General features: G+C 36.1%; 1 pseudogene; it reads left to right on the top strand.

Moving 5' to 3' along the window:
* Nucleotides 1-10,806: 10,806 nt before the first annotated feature.
* Nucleotides 10,807-11,956, top strand: LOC107855813 (annotated as a pseudogene).
* The last annotated feature ends 488 nt before the right edge of the window (nt 11,957-12,444 follow it).

Below are 12,444 nucleotides of genomic sequence, written 5' to 3'. Positions count from 1 at the left end.
TTTGAAATCCATTTTAAAATCAAGAATCAAAGTTGTTTTGTAGATGAAATTGAGGGAAAATGGCTAATTATAGGATTAGAAACTCATTTAAATGAAAAATAAGTAAAATTGGGGTTTAAATAGGTGAAATACACTTTTTAGGCCTTATGGGTCAAAATCTCCAAATTTCATACTTGATCCATGTTTAAATCAAGAATTAAAGGTTAAAGATGGAAGAAATTAGTTGAAATTAGTGTAATGGAGATTACCCAAGATTAGAAAAGGAGAAAGTTGCTCAAAACCATGTAACCTTAAGTTCCAAGTCTAAAAAATGATGAAAAATAATGAAACATGGTTATTTATACTAACCACTCACGATTACGAACCACGGGTTACGATCACAATACATCGACTAGTATAGGAATCGCGATCGCAACAGGAGTATCATGATCATGGCATCCAAAATATTGGCCCTATTGTAATTGTTGTATCCCTTTCGCGATCATAGGAATTTTAGATCATTTCAAGTCCTCGTGGTTCCTCTAAAATTTATCCAAAATCCCATGAATATAAATCTATTCTACCCTATCAAATTCGATACTCCAGACTCAATGGCGATATCAGATTTTTAAGAAATTATCATTTTTACAAAGTTGACCTCAAAAATCCCAAATCCTAAATTTCCAAATCTTTACATGTTTCGAACTTTAGTCCATGTCGTATGGGAACCCTATGTACACATGTATCGGATGTCACCCCATAACCCAACCTAAACACCTCGTCATATCATGGGAGTCAAAGGAACTCAAATTCACAAGTTAAGATAATGGAATAATAGCATAAGACAGCATTAGATTCATAATAATAATAACTATGCCCAAGTTCACAGTTATTCACAATACCTCTACACAAAACCAAAGTCAATAAATATATATGTCGGGACAAGACCTTGACTATATCCAAACCAAGTCTCAAAAAGAGTAAGTCTACAGATAAGGACTAAGAGATTAATGTCTTCCGTATGTAAGAAAGCTCACCCCTTCAAGTCAATACACGAATCACTTGATCATCTAATCACTATGCAGGTAAAGAATAAGATAGTCTGTCCCCTACAGCGCATGGGGACGTAGCGTCTAGAGACGGTTAGCAGTTGGAACGCTAGTATGTAACTCAAGGGTAAGGATAAAATAACATCATTATTTAAAAAGTCAATATATCATCATCTCTCATCAATAAGTCATTATAAATATATCATCATTCATATTCATACACTTATCCCTATACATAGATATTTCACATGCTAGACAGGAGATCAAGTCCCAACATCATTCTTGAACATATACACATACACATGGACATGCACAACATGATCATATTATGCCACAAAGAGAGACAAGTATTATAATGCATCCTTAAGTAATTTGTTCATAACACATGGGGTGAAACACTTTCCACCAAGTTAGACCATATCACAAAGAACATGACTCCCCTTTGCCACTAGATGAATACCTCCAAACCCTAGCCTCCAATCTTACTCCAAGAAGCCTTTAGAGTGTTTTGGAATGTTCAAGTCTTGTAAAATAAAGACTGAGGAGGCTACAATGCCTTATAAAGTAAGAGGGTTTAGGGTTTTAGGCATGGTACTTTGTTAAAAGCCAAAAAGCTCACTCGTACAAGGGTACGACTCCCCCTTACGGTCCCTTGAGCAATCATACTCTAGGGTATCAAACCAACCCTTATGCAAGTTAGAAACAAGCATACAACAAGGATACAACACAATATGTATCATAATCAACATCAATTAACCACTTTATTTCATTCACTAGGGAATCCAATCCCATCATTTATCAAGGCCACATGGCTCTTTCAAAGTTTAACGACTCGAACCCATTATCAATCCAATACACAAGTCAAATTAAGAAGGTTAACACATACCTCAATTAGGAGTTTCTAGAATGGAAAACAAATCCGGATACTTGGACTTCATGTCCTCCTCCATCTCCCAAGTAGCTTACTTAGACTTTTAATTCCTCCATAGAGCCTTTATCAAAGCCATAATTTTTTTTTGCAATCGGCGAACTTTTCTATCCAAGATCCTCACTAGGATCTCCTCATAGGTCAAAGATTCCAAGATACTAACATCTTTTTAGGTCACAACCAAGGAAGTATCACCCACACATTTCCATAACATAGACACGTGGAAAACTCGGTAAATTGAGTCCATACTAGGAGGAAACTCTTAACTCATAGCAACATTGCCAACCCTCTTCACAATCAAGTAAGTTACAACATAGCCAGGACTAAGCTTCCCCTTTTTACTGAACCATTTCACTCCCTTCATAGGAGATACCTTCAAGAATACCCAATCACCGATACTAACTCCAAGTCCCTATGCCCACATCCATACAGGACTTTTGGAGAATTTGAACAATTTTAAATCTATCGCGAATCACCTTCACCTTCTATAAAGCTTGGTGAACTAAATTGGGCCCAAGCAACTTACCCTTGCCAACTTTGTACCAACCAATAAGAGATCGACATCTCCTAACATACAATGCTTCGAAAGGTGCCATGCCAATACTAGAGTGGTAACTATTATTATAGGAAAACTCAATCAAAGAAAAGTGGCCACACCAACTACCGTCATGATCAATTACACAAGTAAGCAACATATCTTCCAATGTTTGGATAGTTTTCTCATCTTGACCATCCGTTTGCGAGTGTAAAGTGGTACTAAGGCACACCTTAGTTCCCAAGCCTCTTTTTAATTACTTCCAAAAGTAGGATGAAAATGGAGGACCACGATATGAGATAATAGACACTGGTGCATCGTGCAACTTCACGATTTCTACAAGATAAAACTTAACATAATCTTTCGGGGAGAAAATAGTTCTCACAGGCAAGAAATGGGCAGACTAGGTCATACTATCAATAATGATCCAAATAGAATGACATTGATTCTGAGACCTAGAAAGACCAATAATGAAATCCATATGAATGCCTCCCACTTCCACTTGGGCGACTTAATCTTTTGGTACAAACTACTGGGCCTCATATGCTCAACTTTCAATTGTTGACACACCATACAATTGGACACATAGCTAGAAATATCACACTTTATATTATTCCAGCAATAGAACTCCCTAAGGTCATGATATATTTTGGTGAAACCTTGATGAATAGCATAACGGGATCCATGAGCCTCGGACACGACTCTTTCCCTCAATCCATCAATATTGGGAACACATACCTACCTTGGTATCTCAAGATACCATTACCACCAATCACAAAGTCCATGGCTTTGTGTTGACCCATATTAACCTTGACCTTCATCAACTCGGGGTCCAATACTTGCTTTTCTTTATCTCAACAACAAGAGACGATTGAGATACTGGATGCACAAATACACCACCATCTTTAGGGTCCGTAAGTTGAACTCCAAGACTCGTTAACTTGTGAATATCTTTCACCAACTCCTATTTATCCTCATCAACATAAGCTAAACTCCCCATAGACAATCTACTAAGAGTATCAACGACTACATTAGCCTTATCGGGATGGTGATAAAGACTCATATCATAGTCTTTCAATAACTCGAGCCACCTTCTTTGTCAGAGATTCAAATTCTTTTGGGTAAATACATATTAGAGGCTCTTATGATCGAAAAAGATATCAATATGAACACTATAGAGATAATGCCATAAAATTTTCAAAGCAAGGACCTTGGCTAACAAATCTAGGTCATGAGTGGGCTAGTTCTTTTTGTGAACTTTCAATTGACTACAAGCATAGGCTACCACCATACCATGTTGCATCAATACACAAACAATACCTACATAAGAAGAATCACAATAAACCATAAATCTATTACTACCCTAGAACAAGATCAAAATTGGAACCAAAGTCAATTTGTCTTTCAACTTCTCAAAACTACCCTCACACGCATCAGACAACAAGAACTTGACCTTCTTTTGGGTTAACTTTGTCAACAGGGCAGCTATAGTGGAAAAAATCTCCACAAACCTTCTATAATAACTAGCTAGAACCAAGAAGCTCTGAATGTCGATTGGAGCCGTAGGTCTAGGCCACTTCTTAACCGCCGCAATCTTTGGGGATCTACCATAATACCTTTACTAGAGATGACATGGCCAAGAAAAGCTATGGCCTTAAACCAAAACTCACACTTGGAGAACTTACAATACAAACGATGATCCCTTAAGGTTCGTAACATGGTGTGGAAATGATCTACATGATCTGCCTCACTCTTAGAATATACCAAGATAGCATCAATAAAGATAGTGACAAAATATTTAAGAACAAATGAAAGACCCTATTCATCAAATCCATGAATGCCACCGGGTCATTGGTCAACCCAAAAGACATGAAAAAAAACTCATACTGATCATACCGAGTTCTAAAGGCAGTCTTAGAGATATCCTCATCCCTAAGTTTAAGCTGATGATAACCCAATCTAATATCAATCTTAGAAAAACACTTTGTACCCTAAAGTTGATCAAACAAATCATCGATCCTAGGAAGAGGATACATATTCTTTATGGTTACTTTTATTAACTAACGATAATTAATGCACATATGAAGGAAACCATCTTTTTTACGCACGAACAACACGGTCACCCCATGGAGACACACTAAGCCGGTTAAAACTTTTTCTAAGAGGTCTTTTAATTTCTTCTTAAGTTCTTTTAGCTCTACTAGAGCCATTCTATAAGGAGAAATAGAGATCGAACGCATTCCAAGAATAAGATCAATCCTAAAATCAATTTCCATATTTGGAAGAACACATCGAGAAACTCGTTCACCATGGAAATAGACTGTAGAGAAGGCTCTTTTGGGTTAGGATCTTTAACTCGAACCAAATGATACAAGAAACACATTGCAATCAACTTTCAAACTTTAAGATAGGAAATAAACCCTCCCTTAGCCACTAAGGAACCACCGTCCCATATAATAACCGGCTTATTAGGGAATCAGAACATGACCCTATAGGTCCAATAATCTAAGGAAGCATAACAAGGGTGCAACCAATCCATTCCCAAATTAATATCAAAATTGACCATGTCTAACTCTATCAAATTAAAAATAGCATCCCTACTACCAAAAAATATCATACATCTCCTGTAGACCCTTCTAATAATCACAGGGTCTCTAAATGAGGTAGAGACAGAAAAAGAAACTGACTGACTCTCAGGACCACAATCAAGATGCATAGCCATATCTGGGGGAACCTATAAAAGGATAGACCCTAGATCAAGTAAAATGTACAAATCACAGGAGAAAAGTTTCAACATACTTGTCATTGGGAGACACCTCAAAATCCTGGGAAGTAGAAAGTGATATAAGCGGTTCTAGAAAACGTTGGTGCCATAAATAGAAGCAGAAGTAGATGTAACACCCTTTGCTGTGGGAGAAGGAGTAGCAATAGGGGCTTTGTTGGCCAAAGCAGCCATCTGAGAGGGGCACTCTCGCTATATGTGCCCGACCTGACCATAATAAAAATATTTACCTCTCTCTTTCTCACACTCACCACAATGGCTCTAACCACAAAATCTGTAAGGAGGGTAGGGTGGAGTCAACTGGGTACTATTAGTCTAAAATTAGGCACTCGGTGCTCAGGACCCACCACTGAACTGAGACCGACGACCACCCAAAAACTTTGGGTAAGGAGAGTGAATACTAGCCGAGGAGAACAAACCTAAAATCCCTTACTTCTTTCGTAGCCACTTGCCACCATCTCCACCACTACTCTAGGAAGGCCTACACTTTAGCCCTTGCCTCTCACTAATCTCAGTTTGCCTCTTCTTCTCATCCTCTACTTATTATATATACATGATTATCCTAGAGATATCCATGTTGTCAATCAATAATGCCACCTTGCTCTCAAGGACTAACTGATGGAATAATTTTGAGACAAACTTGGGCATTCTATCCCTCATGCTTGAAACCATCTCAGGATCATACCTTGATAATTGATGGAATTTTAAGGTATGCTCTTGAACGGACATTCTCATTTACTTCAAGTTCACAAACTCTTCCGCCTTTGCCTCCGTCAACTCTTGAGAAAAGAAATGATTAAGGAAAGCCTCAGAGAAATCCTCCTACATAGCAAGACTACCATCAACATCTCTAGACAACTCCCACTCTTCATACCATTGGTACGCAACATCGTTCAAGTAGTAGGATGCAAACTCCTTGGCCTCAATTTCCAAAGTATATATGATTCGAAAGATCTTCTCTATTTCATCAATGAAGCCTTGGGGATCTTTATCAACTTTTGTATAAGACAACAAGAAGGGCTCAACCTAATAAATTGGCCAATTCTTGTAGCCTCAGAAGAAACGGTAGCTAGAACACCATGCGCTACTTGAGAGGCTACAAATTGAGTCAAGAGGTTGATAAAGTGATAAAACTCCATATTAGTAAAATCTCTTTGAGGAAACTGAGGAGGAATACCACTCTCATGAGCAGGGTTAGTGGGTGGAAACCCATAAGGATGGCCAGATGTCATAGCCCTAGCCCAGGTTTGAACTCCAGAAGTTGGACGAGCTTAGTCCATAGGACCCTCAGTAGTGTTTGCCTGAGTCTCAGATCGTCTTTAAGGCAGGATCTGAAAGATAACAAATGGAATCAGAGGAATTCAAGACCTTAGACTTTATAGCTTGATATTGAAACACAAGAAAGGGAAAAATTTCCTAAAATATCTCATAGCTTCTCTTCTAAAAGTGTGGTGTGCTTCACACTCATAAAAGAGACTCTGCTTGACACGGTATTGTGAACACCCAACTGATAATAAACCTAGGATCTAATACCAACTTGACACGCCTCAAACTTTAGACCATGTCATATGGTCACCTCAAGAACATATGTACCAGAGGTCCCTCGATAACCTAACCTAAACACCTCATCGTATCATAAGAGTCGAAGGAACTCCAATTCATAATTTAAGATCGCGGAATAATATCATAAGTCAACATTGGATACATAATAATAATAACTACACCTAAGTTCACAGTTGTTCACAACACCATTATAAAAAATCAAAGTCAATAAGTATATATGTCGGGACAAGCCCCCGACTATAGCCAAACAAAATCTTAAAGAGACTAAGACTAAAGATAAGGAATAAGAGATGAATGTATTTCAAATGTAAGAAAACTCAACCCTTCAAGTCAATTCACGAACCGCTTCATCGTCTAATAGCTGTGCAGGTAAAGTAAAAGATACTATGGCCCCTACATAGCATGGGGACGTAGTGTCTGGAGACAATTAGCGGTTGAAATGCTAGCATATAACTCAAGGGTTAGGATTAAAAAACACCATCATTTAACAACAAGCAATATATCATCATCTCTCATCAACAAGTCATTATAGATATGTCATCATTCATATTCATACACTTATCCCTACACATAGATATTTCATATGCCAGATAAGAGATCAAGGCTCAACATCATTCTTGAACATATAATCATACACATGGACATGCATAATATGATCATATTATGCCACAAAAGGAGAAAAGTCTTATCATAAATCCTTAAGTCATTCGTTCATAACACATGGGGTGAAACATTTTCTACCAAGTTAACCTATTCGGCCAATCTCATTTACATTTCATTGGACTAGAAAGTCAAATCACTAGTCACTGCACCGTTCTAGGAACTCGAATCACTAGCCGTATCATTTCATTAAACTAGGAACTTGAATCTTTAGTCGCATCATTAGATGAGGTATTATAACCTAAAGAGATCTCTTCAAACTAAGAACTCCAATCTCTAATCATATCACCAGTCTAGGAACTCAAATCACTAGTCGTGTCATTGACGAGGAACTCAAATCACTCGTTATTTAATAGGGAACTCAAATTGCTACTCATATGATTAGACGAGGAACTCGAATCACTTGGTGTTTTATTGGCATCATTAGTCGACATTGATCTCTTAACCCATTAGCTCAGTCATTCATATTCGTACAACGTATGTCACATTTAAGGGCTTTAGTTCATTTATCCAATTCAATCATTATACATTACCACATGGTCCTTATGGGAGCATTCATTTCTCAACCATCAAAATAGACCAATACCTTCATTAAATTAATCATACAATTCAATTTGTGCTTCTCAAGACCCACGCAAACTTATTCATATATCATTAACAATATTGCATCAAATTTTCATCACACTTGGTTTCATACACAATTTAAGTTCATTTTCATATCAAGGCTTTACCCTTTCATTAAACATCACCTAACAAGGTAATAAATTATATAATACATGGCTCATAATACCTTCACAATATCATTCATACTTATAATTTGGGCCATTGCCCTAGCCCAACACATTGTCAACATACAACTAGTTATTTCACTTAGACATTTTTACAAACACCTTGGGTTTGTACCTCTAACAAGCCCATCTCATGGTAGAAGTCATGAATACTAGTGTTCCTCTAGACCCTTATGTTAAAAAAACATACAACTAACACCCACATATACAATCTACCATCAATAACATGTATCAACACCATAAAAGAAAGAATCATCATTATTCATTATTATGTAACAAAACCCTTTTCATTTGATTCAAAACCACCATGTACACTTACTAATCCAAAAGTGAAATTCATGGATTTTGGAGATTTTTAATGAGGTGAAGAGATACATGCCTTAAACAACTTAAATCACCAAGAACTTGACTCCCTCTTGCAACTAGATAAACATTTCAAACCCTAGCCTCCAATCTTGCTTTCTCCAAGAAGCTTTTAAAGTGTTTTGGAATGTTTAAGTCTTGTAAAATAAAGACTTAGGATGCTACAATGCCATATATAGTGAGAGGTTTTAGGGTTTTAGGCATGGTAAATGAGCAAAAGGTCCTTGGTTAAAATCTAAAAAGCTCACTCGTGCAGGGGTACGACTCCCTCTTACGGTTCCTTAAGCAATTCTACTTTAGGATACGAGTATTACCCTAACTCGTACCCTAGGACCCTTCTAGGTCAACCACACTATTATGGGTACGAGTGGGCACCCTTGATTCATAACCAAGGGTACTACTCATTCCCCAATCATGAGCTTTATCCGTAATAAAAATAGTCCACTCTATTTGGTTACATCACTCTATACGATTGAGTAGTGTATGACTCGTATGCATGGTTATGACTAAGGGATGACCTTTCCATATGGAGGATAGTATACTACCCTAACATGTTGCATAAGATACAAAAGGGGGGGAGATAAGGGTATGAATCGTGACCAAAGGTATGACTCAATGCTCCAAGTCGTACCTAACTCAGAGACACCAAAAGTTATTGTTTTTCAATGGTTTAAAGTCTAAGTGTTTCAAAATCATGGGTCGAAATAAGATTTAAAATCCATAAAACCATACCAATATTGTTACTACTCTAAAATTGATATTTCGGATCTACTAGTGCAATTCGTTCTACCATCTGTTATATGGATCAAAAGATAAAGACTGAAGTTCACATAAGACTCTCAAAGCTTTCAAAAACCACAAAATCACATAAATGACACAAAAAAGCATCAGAAACCGTGTCAATCAACCCTACACCTCAGAAATACCATAATGCAACTATGGAGAGGGTTAAAATAGTCAAATCATATAGAAACATATTTCATACATTTCATCTAAATTTAGGTTGTTACAACATCCACCACTAAAAATCTAGTTTTTCCTCGAACTAAAGAAAAAAGAAATACATGAATCAACAAAGAGCTAGAGATAAGAACTATGCATATTAGACTTGACCTCCCAAGTAGCCTTATCTACAAGTCGATGCCGCCACTGAACCTTAACACATCTTCTAATGGCAAGAAATACCTGTGAAAGTCCTTAGGGTTAAAGTTATTTTCCTAAGAGTTCCTAGTCTACCTATAAATACGCCTGTGACTCCATCAATCCGGCATGCCTTTGATAGGCATAGGGTAGAAGATTCTTAGGTCTTTTCTTTCCCTCTTTTCTTGTTAAAGTTTTTGACAAAGTTGATTATTCACAACACTTGAGCAATAACGGTTGAAGGTATGTTTCTATTTATTTTTCCGCTACATATTAATTCTATGTATGTGTTGAAATTCAACAAATAGCACTCTACTCATCAATTATTACTCGCCAATCACATATTTGTGTGGGTACTATTTGGGAGAAACTCGAAAACATTTTAGGGAAAAAAACATACTTAAATCAAATTTCTTCTATTAGAACACCTAATTATGCCCTAAACATACGTTATGATTGTATTGGATAAAGAAATCCAAGCAAAATCATTCACATATTGGTCCATATGATTTTAAAGAATTGATGGGCTTTATTTTAATCCAAAAAATGGGTTTCTTCATGAAAATAACAATCGATTAATTAATCTTACTCAAAACATGTGATTGACATATTTTCCAATCTAATTTTTTATTTAAAAAAAATACAATGAAAAGGGAATCATTTATTAGATTTTACTATCTTATTTCACGATAGTAAAATCTTGAAACATCAATTTTTGACTCTTTATTGATAAATAAAAGTACCGCTCTTTTGTGGAAAAAATAGCATGTATTTTGTTTTTGAGGAATAAGTTTTTCGATCCTTAGAACTCTCTGTTGAAGAATAATGATATACCATAAAACCCTCAAAACCACAAAATTCAAACTGTGTGAGTATTTGTTAGGAAGCTCAATGTTCAAGGAATAACTTTTTGAATCCAAAAAAAAAAAACGACAGAAATCTTTAGGAGGTGTTATAGCTTTTACACCACAGACGTCATTTTGAGAAGGTGAGGTAGGTTACAGTGCACAAAACAAAATATGGTGGATGGAATTATGAAAGAATTGTCTAAAGACGTGGTGATATATATACTTCTAATACTTCCAGTGAAATCAGTACTGCGATTGCAATGCACTTGTAGAATGTTTTGCAATATCATAAAGTCATCCACTTTCATTAGTCTTCATTTAAATTACTCAACTAACACAAATGATGAATTGATTCTCTTCAAGCATTCCATCAAACAAGATGAACCTAAACCTCTATAAAAATATCTTATCTTTCCTTTTAAGTGAGGATGCTTTTGATCTTACGCCTATTTCTCCAGATGTAGAAGTTCCATATCTGACAACCACAAGTGCAAGTGCTTTTCATCAACTCATTGGTCCTTGCAATGGTTTGATTTCCTTGTCAGATTCCCTGACCATTATCTTGTTTAATCCAACAACTAGAAATTACAAATTAATTCCACCTTGCCCTTTAAGTATTCCACAAGGTTTCAGACGTTCCATTAGTGGTGTTGGATTTGGCTTTGACTTGGTTGCAAAGAATTATAAATTTGTTAGGATATCAGAAGTTTACAAGGATCCTTGTGAGAAAGATATGAAAGTTGATATTTTTGACTTGTGCATTGATTCTTGGAGAGAATTGAATGGTCAACAACTGCCTATAGTGTTTTGGACGCCTTGTTCGGAGATACTATACAAGAGTGTCTTTCATTGGTTTACCCATGCAGACGGTACAATAATTCTTTGTTTTGGCATGAGCTCCGAAAAATTTTACAATATTGAATTGCCAAATACAATTCATTGGTTTGATGGCAAATGTTTTGGCCTCGTTATTTTATATAACTGTCTTACGTTGATTTGTTACCCTGATCCAATGTCAAGGAATCCAGCAAAAAATATGATGGATATATGGATAATGAAGGAGTACAGTAAAAGGGAGTTGTGGATAAAGAGATGCTCAATTGGACCTCTTCATATTGAATGCCCATTAACAGTCTGTAAGGATAATTTGTTGCTTCTTCAAAGCAAAACTGGATATTTGATTGCCTATGATCTTAATTCTAATGAAGTCAAGGAACTTAATTTACATGGTTTTCCCACGAGTTTGAGAGTCACAGTTTACAAGGAAAGCCTAACTCTTATTTCAATAAATGGAAATGGTGCTAAAGTTCAACTATTTTAGATGTTGTATAACTTATCAACTCTAATAACTTGATGAATATATTAACTATAATTAGAATATATTTGATTTTTAGTAGCAGGTTAGTGACTACTTTTATCATATTAAATATAATGCTTATTTAAAAAGTTACTCATGAATGTGTAAATGTTTTTTATTATATCAATGCATCGAAGTTAAACTCTTTTCGATCGCAAGGTTTACTAATATTTATGGTAAATAGTCATGGACTAACTTATTTTACTTTAATTCCAACTTATTAGATATTTGGGTCTGGATTGTGGGTCACCCATGTGAACTGACTTGATCCATCTTAGAAAGAATAAGTATGGGAAAACTAAGCAAGGAACAACTAAGATAGTTGTTGGATTCGAAATCGAGAGGGCGTCATGCGGAAGCTATTAGTTGCAAACCATTGTTGTGACAATTCAGACGACACATAAAACAATACTAAAAATATAATATTATTATATTATGTGGTCAATCGGCCT

This window comes from Capsicum annuum, chromosome 1 (genome assembly GCF_002878395.1).
Source record: "Capsicum annuum cultivar UCD-10X-F1 chromosome 1, UCD10Xv1.1, whole genome shotgun sequence".
NCBI lineage: Eukaryota > Viridiplantae > Streptophyta > Magnoliopsida > Solanales > Solanaceae > Capsicum > Capsicum annuum.
The sequence above is the reverse complement of the archived record's forward strand: the minus strand, read 5'-3'. Positions and strand labels throughout refer to the sequence as shown.